The sequence below is a fragment of the Berghia stephanieae genome, chromosome 8 (genome assembly GCF_034508935.2).
Source record: "Berghia stephanieae isolate SIO BIC M18660-M18661 chromosome 8, UCSD_Bste_1.3, whole genome shotgun sequence".
Taxonomy (NCBI): Eukaryota; Metazoa; Mollusca; class Gastropoda; order Nudibranchia; family Aeolidiidae; genus Berghia; species Berghia stephanieae.
Genome location: NC_088367.1, coordinates 17098970 through 17111469, shown reverse-complemented (window position 1 = coordinate 17111469; position 12500 = coordinate 17098970). Strand labels below are relative to the sequence as shown.

Here is a 12500-nt window from a genome sequence, read left to right as displayed (position 1 = left end):
GACCTTTTTTGTTGCTTTAAATACCACCCATTTGACTAATCATTTACCAGGCTTAAGCAGTATTTGAATTCCTTATTTTATCCTCCATTGTATCTTTATAAGATGTTTTCTCTTCTTTGATCGCTTTTTAAAGACTTCTCTCGACTTCAATTTATTTGGTTTTATTGCCAGTCAGGTGAATCAATTTTTCACATTAATCAGACATTTTAGGTTATTGGTAATCTATGGCTTGTTGTTTGGATATATATTGATAATTTTACGTTTTAAGCAGAGGTCACAGCAAAAAGTCTGTCACCCCGTTGGTTCACTCGTCAATAGTCAATTGCAGCGTGGCTCAGTGGTACGGTCTTTGCTTCCTACCTGAAAGGTACCGAGTTCAATCACCCGCCGCTGCGTTGTGTGTCCTTGAGCAAGTCAACTCGCCCTAGCTCATTTTGCGGCGCTGCTCTGCGGCTGACGCCTGGGTTATTCCAGTCTTCCCTTGGAATAGACCCTAAAGACAAATTTCCACTCGTCAATTGTCAATTGCAGCGTGGCTCAGTGGTACGGTCTTTGCTTCCTACTTGAAAGATACCGAGTTCAATCGCCCGCCGCTGCGTTGTGTGGCCCTGAGCACGTCACCTCGCCCTAGCTCATTTTGCGGCACTGCTCTGCGGCTGACGCCTGGGTTATTCCAGTCTTCCCTTGGAATAGACCCTAAAGACAAATTTCCCCTTGGGGATGAATCAAGGGAATTTTAAAAATTTTATTTATGAAGTCATCAGTATATCCCATTTTAGGTTTGCTATATCATTCGTTGGCCACATTCGAGTTGAAATGTCTACAGGTTTATGTTGTTTTAACCGCTGCTTGTATTAAAACATTCATGCTGTTAAAATCGAAGGTTCCTATACTTGGTTTTTGAATGCTTTTGTATGCATTCTGGTAGTTGCAATAGCACATATCTAAAATCTTATTATGGTGAGTCGGAATATTAACAAGCTGATGAACTGTAGAATGGAGTGGTGGACACTGATTAAAATCACAAGGACTGGTACATCTGGGTTTGTTTTTGTTTTTTTTGTAGACAGCAGAATGCTTGTTCCTTCCTAATATATTGGGCAGTGACTTTGTTTGCGTCTGGTGTTGGCTGAAGAAGGATGAATATTAAACTTGGTATAACTTGCACGTCTGTCTCTCCACGTCAAACTGGAATTATGTAGGAATTATGAAACCGACGTGTACTTGTTTGTAGGTCTGATAACCCAAATTGTTATGGAATCAGTGTTCATGGAAATGCTCTCAAACTAAAGTAAAATATTGTCCATTACAGCAATGTTAAAACAAGCCCAGCAAGTAGTTAATTGCCAATTTAAGGTTAAAATCATCCTCACCGAAATATTTAATAGTTGGGTTTATCATTGTAAGTATAAGGATAATAAACATGTAATTTTTAAAAAGAAAAGTTATTTAGTAAATACATTTTTAGAAAGGAAAACAAAAAAATATGTTAACAAATAAATATAAAATGTATCGAAAGATATTTTTAAAATTGTTAAAAAAGAGTAAACGGCAAATTTGGAATGTTTCTCTTTCCTGGGGTTTTTAAAAAGAGAAATAAATTGGCCAAGACGTTTGTGAAGCTATATAGACCGTCTATAGGCTGCGAAAAATAAAAACAAAATTTTTAAAAATAATTACAACGCTATTTCAGTGCGAAGTAGAAATAAAAAAAAAATACAAAAAATTACAAGCAACAGGAACAATACCTTAAGTTAATTCATGCCAAGTTTTATTTTTAAAATGATTTATGGGTTAGGAAATTATGTCAGTTATAACAAACTCGTATAAAAATGACGATATTGAAAATTTCCAAACTGGCGTCTTGTTCTAGCCGTTCATTGTTACTATCTAGTGTAAGAAGTTGCCGCGTCTGTTTGAAAAAGAAATGACCGATCGGGACAAAGTCTGGAATAAGTTTTTTGCTTCTAATAATGCTTCATATTTTTTCAGTACGAGCAGAAATTATATTCCATTCATGTCCAAAAAATGAATAGACTCCAATGGACCCTGACTTATTGATTTCCATGGAATCGCAATTGATAGATTACAGCATTTGGGTCATTGATAGTTTATAAGGATGGTAACACAATTTACACAGAAGTAAATTAACAAGGGTCAATTCAAAATACATGGGATCGAATCAATATTCAAGACATTAGAAAATCAATTGGATCATTCGAAAAAAAAAATACAACGGATCAGTCACATCAAATTACATCGAAATTTCAGAATTACGTCCAAGATCTTCGATATGGCAATTTTTTATTTTTTTGCGGCGCGGTTAATAAAACAATCTTGGAATTAAAAGTTTTCAATACAATTTTTGGGGGGAAAATTGTAAAGATAAATTTCAATATTTGGCATTTGATTGTGGTAACATTTCAGTCTTGTATAATTCATACAACATAATTCCATTTATATATTGTGAATCACACACACGCGCACACACACACACATACACACATACACACACACAAACACGCCTATCTTTATATATATATAAAGATTTGTGTTAAAATCAATGCTTACATTTTGAGCGCGGATTTTGCATTTTTATCAACAACACTAATTATAAGAATAATGATTTTAAAAAAAACAACAACAATGATAACAGAAAGAACAGTAGCAACAACATACAACATCAATATGAAAAAAATAATAAATTAACAACGAAAATATCACCAAAATTAACCACAATGAACAACAACAAAAATCAAATATCCAATGATTATTATGACTTTGAAATTCATTTTCCTCATCAAGTTAAGTTCACATAATCAATTGTATTATTTCTAGTTCTTATAATTTGTTGAATATCACTCTCTATTTTATTTTGGAAACCTTTAACAGTTTGTGTGTGCGACTGTTGTATGAATCTTTTGGTATACGATTTGAATGTTTTTACAGTTTACCAAGTGATATTATGAAGTGCCTTAAGGCTTCGGCTCTATAGAGGAGTACTATATTATTATTATTATTATTATTATTATTATTATTATTATTATTATTATTATTATTATTATTATTATCATTATTATTATTATTATTATTATTATTATTCATCATTATTATTATTATTATTATTATTATTATTATTATTATTATTATTATTATATTATTATTATTATTATTATTATTATTATCATTATTACTATTCTTCTTCTTGTTCTTGTTCTTGTTCTTCTTGTTCTTGTTCTTGTTCTTGTTCTTGTTCTTCTTGTTCTTCTTCTTCTTCTTCTTTCTTCTTCTTCTTCTTCTCTTCTTTTTCTTCTTATTAATTGTTATTATTATTATATTATTATTATTATTATTATATATTATTATTATTATATTATTATTATTATTATTATTATTATTGTTATTATCATTATTATTATTATCATTATTATTATTATTATTACTATCCTAGATTGGCGCGGAGCGATACATTTTTTCTGACTGTGAAGAAAACCTTCAGTTTATAAACTGATAGATCAAATCGGCCCCTCCCGTGCCAATTTATTTTAAACCTAAGACTTATTTTATGATTTCTTTGACAAATTGTGTGCTAGATATTCTTAATCTAAAGATCTGAAAAAGTGTGTAGATATGAAAAAGACCCAGACAAAGCAAAAAAGAAAAATACAAGAAGAAAACCATCCCCCAAAATCTGTTTGGATGGCCATTTTCAAAATAGTATTTTTCTTTTTTGCTTTGTCTGGCACTGGTTCATATACACTTCTTCAGATCTTCATCTTAGACCAGTGCCTGTTCCCTAATTTTTAAAACTTTTATATATATATATATATATATATATATATATATATATATATATATATATATATATATTATATAATATATATATATATATATATATATATATATATATATATAATGTTGTATAGATTATTAACCCTCAATTTGCTCACTTTGGACAACATGGGCAATTCCTGTTGACATCAGACATCTTGTTTGATGAATTATCTATATTCCTTCATGGAATGCCTAAGCGACGATATGTTATAATGTCGTGGCGGAAGGGCATAATATGTCTTATATCTTATATATATATATATATATATATATATATATTATATATAATAATATATATATATATATATATATAATCTATCTGTTTATGAACTATGTGTAAAACTTTTCTGGATAAAATGATAAAATTGTGATTTAACTGTCACGGCAGAATTTAAGATAATGTGATGAATTTTATTTATCCACTTCTCAAAATTTACATTGGGTGTTGCCATTGACTAATACATTTAGAAAAGTAATGATAAAGATAAACAATTCTTAACAAAACTAAACACCATTTAAGTTCAGCGTAGAGTTTCTGAGCAGATTGTGTTGGGAATTGTCGAAAGATATCGCTGAATATTATGTCTCTTCCAACATGTTAAGTTTTGCTGTTGGCTCCGGACGTCTTGTAACGCGCTTAGAGAAAAGTTAATGATTGTTGCGACATATACAAGTGAGTGACAAATCCTTTTTCAGATCATATACGAGTTAAAAACTAACATTGTAAAATATTTTTATGAAAAAAATATAATACATACCGAAGTAAAAGTAATATAAGGCCGGATGTGTTTTTTTTTGTTTTTTTTTTTTTGTTGTTGTTTTTTCACTTGAAAAATATAAAGCAATAAATCCGAGCGAAAGAAACGTTAGAGAAAGAATGATCCAAATATTGAAATATCACACACTCCGGATTTCAATCAAAATATTTCATAAATACTGTTTGTAAAAGTTTTGTAAAGCTAATATTCGAAAGTGTCAGATGACTGTATGGAGTTCAGACCAAGCATCGCAGTTTGATGCATTGTAAAGATACACGTTTGATATCACTAGAGGCTACACCCAACGGTATCGACAAAGACCTTGTGTAATCGGTGTCACACGGAGCGGGGGGACACCCTTATCAGTGATACTAACCGTCGCCATTTCACTGCGGTCACTTTTACCCTTTCGATACGCCCATGACGTCATATTGTTGTCCCATGTTTTTGTGCCTATCCTTGTATTCATTGCTCCATCTTACAAACAACCTACTGTACTCTCTCTCTCTCTCTCTCTCTCTCTCTCTCTCTCTCTCTCTCTCTCTTTCTTTCTTTCTTTCTTTCTTTTTCTTTCTCTCTTTCCTGTGTCCCTTACTTTTTCCCTCTCAGTTTTACTCTTCTCCCGTCTCTAAACTATCTCTCTCTTTCTCTCAAGGTCTCTCTCTCTCTCTCTCTCTCTCTCTCTCGCTGTCTCCCCCTCCCCAGTTCTCTCTCTCTCTCTCTCTCTCTCTCTCTCTCTCTCTCTCTCTCTCTCTCTCTCTTGAATGCACCATGAACATCATCAAATTGTCTTTCGACTTCTTAAATCAAAAGATTAATTGTTGGTGAATCTCGGATAAGGCATCTTAAGTTTTCATTTTTTGTTTGTTTGTTTGGCAGAAATTCCTTATCGTTGTTCGTGCTCACTAATCGCGGTATAGGAAAAAAAAATCACTAAGGTGTGCCAAATCATCCAAATATGCGTTTTGGTAATTGGTGTTCCGTAGGAGACAGACAGAACATACACATAGTATATAGATACACATATAAATAAATAGACATAAACATGTTGAAAAAAAGTTACATTTAAATGCTAATAGCAAGAGAGAAGCCGCCACTACCTGGAAACTGAACGTCCTTGTCGGGAACCAGGATCTCCTACATGGGCCGTATCCGAAGTAACAGAGGATTACGCTGGACTGTTGCTTTAATATCCAATTTTCATATGACCATTATGTCTAATAGATGGAACTGTATTGATAGTAAATTAATAATAAGGAATATAAAGAATTTCCTTACTTGGGACCAATTTTATGACACACCCAAAACACCCAAGAATATCTTGCAAGGTGGTCGAAAATCGCTCTTTATCCATGGGAATACTATGACCATGCTTTGTGAATAAGAATTACTTTTCTGTAAAAAAAAATAGTCTATAGAACTTAGTCTGATTCTTCTGCCCCCCTACTCGGTCCCAATATCATAAACATTTGCCTATAAATCTTTCGTCCCTGGCTTTCTCTGTCCCGGCTCTGATATTTGGAAGCTCTACGTTGCTTCCCAACTTAGCTCGAGCAGAAGACTTACCGCAAGACTATGAGAATTTTCAGTATTATTAAGAGGTTCAGGAAAGAATTTTTAATCTTGTCCCGAGCTGTCCCCTATTCATCATTTCCTTATCAAAATCTGCGTTGGGGGCCAGAGCGTTGGGCGACAGTCACACATTGATAACGTTCTGAAGGAATAAGGGGGGATAAGCTAGAAGTGTCCTTCGCTGACAAATCACAGATTTTAAAAAATACTTTTCGCCGGAGAGCTTTTACTTCATGTGTCAAATGGATTGAAATAATCCTACACTCAAAAAAGTCTCAAATTCGAGACTTCTTTTGACGACTCAGGTTTGAGCCATTTTGATGTCGCCGATCGTCTCCATCAATATCTTAAATAAACACAATTCTAGCGAAAGTGAAAGAAAAACGTGTTTTGCCAGTGTACTACAGAATCGTCTGGAGTTAGAAACGACAAATCTAATGTTTTGGACAGACTCGCTATTTACGCTACAAATATTGGAAAATCTCGTAAATCCGTTTTGATTTACAACCACTCATTTTGCACCATTCGTTCCTGATTTGTCGTAATTTAAAGTTTTTCCATTATATTTTTTTATCTAGATAAGTTAACTAGCCAACTGTCGTACTCTGGAAAGACACGGATATTCACGAGGTTCTAGGTTTAAGAGTGCGGCTATGCAGTCTTGTGGTATGATCGGAAGGTCCTGGGTTCGAGCCTCGCTCGGCTCATAGTTGAGTCCTTGGAGAAGGCTCTTTACTCACATTCTCTCACCATACTCAGGTGTAAAATGAGTACCTGGCCGTTAACAGGGTTGTCTCTGTCCGTAAAAAAATGGAATCTCGCCTAACAGGCGTCATGTCCGGTCCTACATGTTAAATGTTGCTGTTGGCCAGGGACCCATTGTAAAGCGATTTGAGCACGTTAAGTGGATATTGCGCTACATAAAAGCTCAATTTTACTCACATTGTCTCAAGTTACTCGTGTCTTAAATGTGAGTACCTGGCCAGCAACAGCGTTCTGTCCGTTCATCATAGATTGTTTAAGCACTTTAAAGGCGTCATATCTCGTTTTATAAGTGGTGGTGTATATGGCTTGGGATTCTTGTAAAGCGCTTTTATTGGGTATTGCGCTATATATGAGATTATTAATTTATTATTAGCGGACCTCCCGCAACAGGGTATTTTGAAATAGTTTTCATCGTCCGATTGTAAGCGAAAAATGATAAGATTTCTCTTCGAGAGTGTAGGCTTGCTCCGTATAAACCCAATGGCTCCAAGTTGTTAGAGCTGTGTTGAATCCAAAACATTAAAGTATATCTTTCATTAATATTCTAGAATTTCTGTGACCATGTTTTGAGCACTTCAATATATAGTCGCGTCTCTGTAATCCGGAACTACATAGTCCAGTTGTCTCCGTTATTCTGGCAGCTTGCCTGGGGACGGATTTTTTTTCTTTATAATTTCTACTGACTCCACTCTCCGGATCTCTCTGTCATCGGGACAAAATGATGAATAAACATTTGACATGACGTCAGTCTCTAATATCCGAGTAAATGGACAGTTCAAAAACAAAAATATAGAGGTGACTAAATGAGTCTTTTTTTTTACCCTCTCTTTCTCATTTACTAAACATAATGCAAATATAAGATAACATATTATTTCATGTTCTTGTCTACCTGAAAAAGGCCAAAGGTGGAAACGTCGTTTACTTTTTGTTTTATCTTTTATAAGAGTCATTTTTAACTAACCAGAAACAAAAGCTCGATGTCATGACAAGAAGATGACTTCCTCTGGATGACTGACTTTGGGGTTATCAAGAAAGAATCATTCAGATAAGATAATATTTACTTTATTCTTCCTCTTCTAGAAATTTACATTGGGCATTGCCATAGGCTAAAGACTTTCTAAAATAATAAAGCAAATAATAAATGAAATATAATGACATAAACGTAAACCATAAACAAAAATTAAAACTAAAAAAAGATCCTATACCTCCCAAATTACCGTACACATCGCGTAGAATAGATGTTGTAAATAGAGGCAAATAATAATATGTTATCCATACCCTCGAAACAAAATTGAGTAACGACGAATAATATTCTGAAAACGAAATTGATAGTAAAAATAATTATGAGATTGGGGGTTAATGTATAGATGGAACGAAGTTGATGTCACTCAGGTCTTTTTATTGCTATTTGCCATCCACGTTTATGAGTAATTCTCACTAAAAACTTTATTAACCGGACTATAAACGTTCAAGATTACACAATTTTGTGTGTTGGTCCATTATACTTCTGGATAGCAATGTTGCGAGTTTTTGGCCAAGCCCATACTATCTATAGATAGAAAAAAGTTGACGTCACTCAGGTCTTTGTTATTATTTTTAGCCGGTCATTTTATGAGTAGTTCTCACTAGATTCGATCAGACTCTAAACTTTCATAATTACACAGTTGTGTGTGTTGATACTTTATGTCTGGCTGGCGGATGTTGTGAGCATTTTGGCTAAATGCATAGCATAAACTTATAGCTCATTAAAATGCGAGAATGAGAAATATAGTTTCGGTCAGATTAAATAGAGTCACACATTCATTCTCAGCTGAGTGGATGATGAGGACATGAAAAAAAAAGAAGAAAAGAAAGCCGAGACTAGACCTAGCATGTTTAAAATCATTTTTAGCTTCAAATTCGTTTTCAGCACAAAGTTTAATCCGAAAACTTGCCTGATCGTTGTGACGCATATTGCACACATCAACTTTTTGATCACAATGGGTTAAACCGCTTCAAAATATTTGTTTTTTTCACCTAGTGTTGACATGACATCGGTCTTTGAGATACGAGTAGAGGCTATGTGGGGTTGTAGTATATTATAACACTCGACTTCGGATGGAAGGTCCTGGGTGCAAATCACGCTCTGAGCGGCGCACAGCTGAGTCCTTGGAAAAGGCTCTTTATTCACATTCTGTCACCCTACGAAGGTGTGAAATGAGTGCATGGTCGTTAATAGCCTTGTCTCTATCACCGTATTGCATAATAATAATAATATTAATAATAATAATAATAATAATAATAATAATAATAATAATAATAATAATAATAATAATAATAATAATAATAATAATAATACTAATAATACAATAATAAAATAATAATAAATAATATAAAAATAAAATTATTATTATTATTATTATTATTATTTTTATTATTATTATTATTATTATTATTATTATTATTATTTTATTATTATTATTATTATTATTATTATTATTATTATTATTATTATTGTTATTATTATTATTATTATTATTATTATTATTATTATTATTATTATTATTATTATTATTATTATTATTATTATTTTGTTTGGAATTGGAAAAGGGACACTTACATTGTTCCAATACAGCTACTCGTTTTCTTATAATTGTAGTTTTGTAGAGGACAAATATTTAGCCCTTCATCCAGGATCGAGGGCTCTTACGTAGGCCATAAAGATTAAAATTGACGGGCTGTTTGGTCCTCTCGTATCATCGTACAATGTAGTTATATTTTAAAAGCTCCTAACTACAGTTTGACCGTTTCTGACTCCGGACAGCCTTAGCAGATCTTCTGTAGCATTTTAATGAGCCCCCATTGCATTTGATGGTTGTAATATGAGAACATAATGCATCAATGTGATCTTGGCAATCTATACTTGCTGGCATAGTCCTTAGGTATCTATAAAAATAGGGGTTTCAGTAAACAAGAGGATTGATAACAGTAATTACTCTTATAATGCGTGTTTTTACAGTGCTTCAAGAGATATTTTAATATATAATAGATATATAAGTAAATTAAGTAGTTCTTGAAATAATCGGGACAAGCAGTAACACAAACTAATAAGCCGGTTTGTATGCAACGAAACAAAACCTTCATCGCATCAATACAGCTACTCATACTCATACTCTTATAATTGCAGTTTAGTAGAAGACAAACATTTGGCCCTCCATCCTGGATCGAGGGCTCTCACGAAGGCCATAAAGATTAAAACTGAAGAGCTATTTGGTCCCATTATATCGTACAATGAAAGTTTAGTTTAAAAGGTCCTTATTGCACATTCACAACTAACCAATACACGTCGATGTTTAGTTCAGATGATTTGTGTGCTGAAAATTCAATTAAAATTGATTTGTAGTTGCGTAAAGGTTTCTGTTTTGTCTTAGTGAAAAGACAATGGATGTAGTCTTCTATAATTCAGAACTTAAACACTTATTATTCATACTCAGATATACGAAATTGTGATTACATTTGTTCTTGTAATTTTTGTGATAATATCCAGATTTAGTAACTCTGTTGATCATTGTCTTTTTGTCAAGGTTGGAAGAGTTGTTAATGGCCTCTTGATTGTTTGTGACATACTTTCTCCAAACCCGATTATATCGGACTTAACATACACGGATACTTACTTATCACTGTGGTGCTTCAGTTGCACATAAGCCTTATACAGAAGATCGCCAACCATCAAGTCATAAGGTCTGCTGCTTGCTATCGTTGACATTTGTCCCAGCCTCCACCTCTTGGCAATCATTTAACGTTCCTGGGTCATTCTCCGCGTCACCAAAGATCTCTCTCCTCCTCCTTGCTCCCTGCGGGGTCCATATGGGGGCGACCCTTGGCATGACGTCATAATTCATCTGAAGGACATGGCCAGTTCACCTCCATCAAGAAGAGAGAAGTATACGTTCTAGCCCTATCATCTTCATAAGTTACTGTTTGAGATAGTGTCTACCCTAAATATCCTCAATATCTTCCTCATACGCCTGTTTGGGAACGTGTCGAGCTTTTTTGCAGAGTTCTTTTGTAAGATCCCCTGTTTAGAGCCGAACAACAGAAAGATGATTTTGGATTTGAAAAACCTGATCTTTGATCTGGTTCACTCAGCCAAAAAAAAAGAGCATGGTTGGTCACTTTAAAGCATATAAAGCATGTTGATCGAAAAATTCTATAATTGTGTTCTTTAATCAGCTTTTGTTTAAAAAGAGGCATTTCTAACAATGTAGTGGAACAGATGATTAAAAAATTGCCTCCAGAGCAGTTACTAGTAGTAGCGTATGGCTACATCTCCAAATTCGTTTCGTCAACCCAGCTTTGAAAGTCTTCCTTCGCCCTAAGGAAGGTTTCATAGCCACCACCAAGTTTAGTTACTGAACAGTGGATGTGATCGCTGGTCTCTGGGGCTGCCTGACAGAGCAGTTTGCCCTAGGATGAATCGCATTTTATCCTGATTTCAAGAGCTTTAAACGGACAACAAATATGTTGCTTCCCTATAGATTGGACGCTGGTTTATCGCAAATATATCTTTACAAGTATCGTAATGAGGTACCCAATAACTGCTGGGTGGACGGAAAATAATTAACTTCACTGGAGATCGAAATAGGTATCTATCCTTGTGAGGCGAGAGCTCTAACACTGAAATATCTGGACACGATATCGCCATAGACAGTACTGTGTATTGCCCAGAACAGTTCGAGTGTATCAAAAACTATGTGACCAGTCAGCTCAACGTCAAAACGATTTATGTAGGGGTGAATCTGAGCTTGACATTGGTTTTCATGCGCAACTCATAAAGTTGGAGTTTAAACAGATGCTTTTATTCAGGGGAGTTAGTTTCGTTTCACATACTTCAATTAAATATGAATCAAATTTATTTTATTTCGAGACAGATCCATTAAGACTTTTATAGCCATTAGGCCCATGGACCGGAGTTCATCCTGCCTCAATGGCGTAAAATAAAGAATGGCATCAGCTTTCTATTTTTTCTATCTCCCGCTAGATGTTACAGACCCAGCTACCCAATAACTGCTGGGTGGACGGAAAATAATCAACTTCACTGGAGATCGAAATAGGTACCTTTCCTTGTGAGGTGAGAGCTCTAACACTGAAATATCTGGACACGATATCGCCATAGACAGTACTGTGTATTGCCTAGAACAGTTCGAGTGTATCAAAAATCATGTGACCAGTCAGCTCAAAGTCAAAACGATTTATATAGGGGTGAATCTGAGCTGGACATTGGTTTTCATGCGCAACTCATAAAGTTGGAGTTTAACCCTCTCCTTACCACCCATAGGAAAATCGTCATATTTGTTACGATCTAACCGACAATTTTCTCACTATAATTTCTCGTGTACATCAGACAATATAAAGACATGCTTTGATCACAGCTATAAATACTAAACACTGTGTTGTAGAGCTCACTTGTTCATTTTTTGTTTGAGTAAGAAAAGGCTATTATTGTGCTGGGTGGGTGTGAATTTTCGGGGGAAAAGTCTAAAAATAGCTGGTAAGGAGAGAGTTAAACATATGCTTTTATTGAGAGGAGTG

The 12500-nt window shown here is 34.2% G+C and overlaps 1 protein-coding gene across 2 annotated transcripts in view; it reads right to left on the bottom strand.

Annotated features, from left to right (window-relative positions):
• The window catches only part of LOC144978282 (uncharacterized), a 60770-nt gene extending 54604 nt beyond the window's left edge, over nt 1–6166 (bottom strand). Inside the window, exon 1 of one of the 2 annotated variants that reach the window (XM_078924129.1) lies at nt 5693–6166. The gene's annotated coding sequence lies outside the window, so the exon portion shown is untranslated. Of the gene's footprint in view, nt 1–4592; nt 4970–5692 lie in introns of those variants that run through there. The other variant, XM_078924128.1, reaches the window with a different exon arrangement.
• Nucleotides 6167–12500: the final 6334 nt, after the last annotated feature.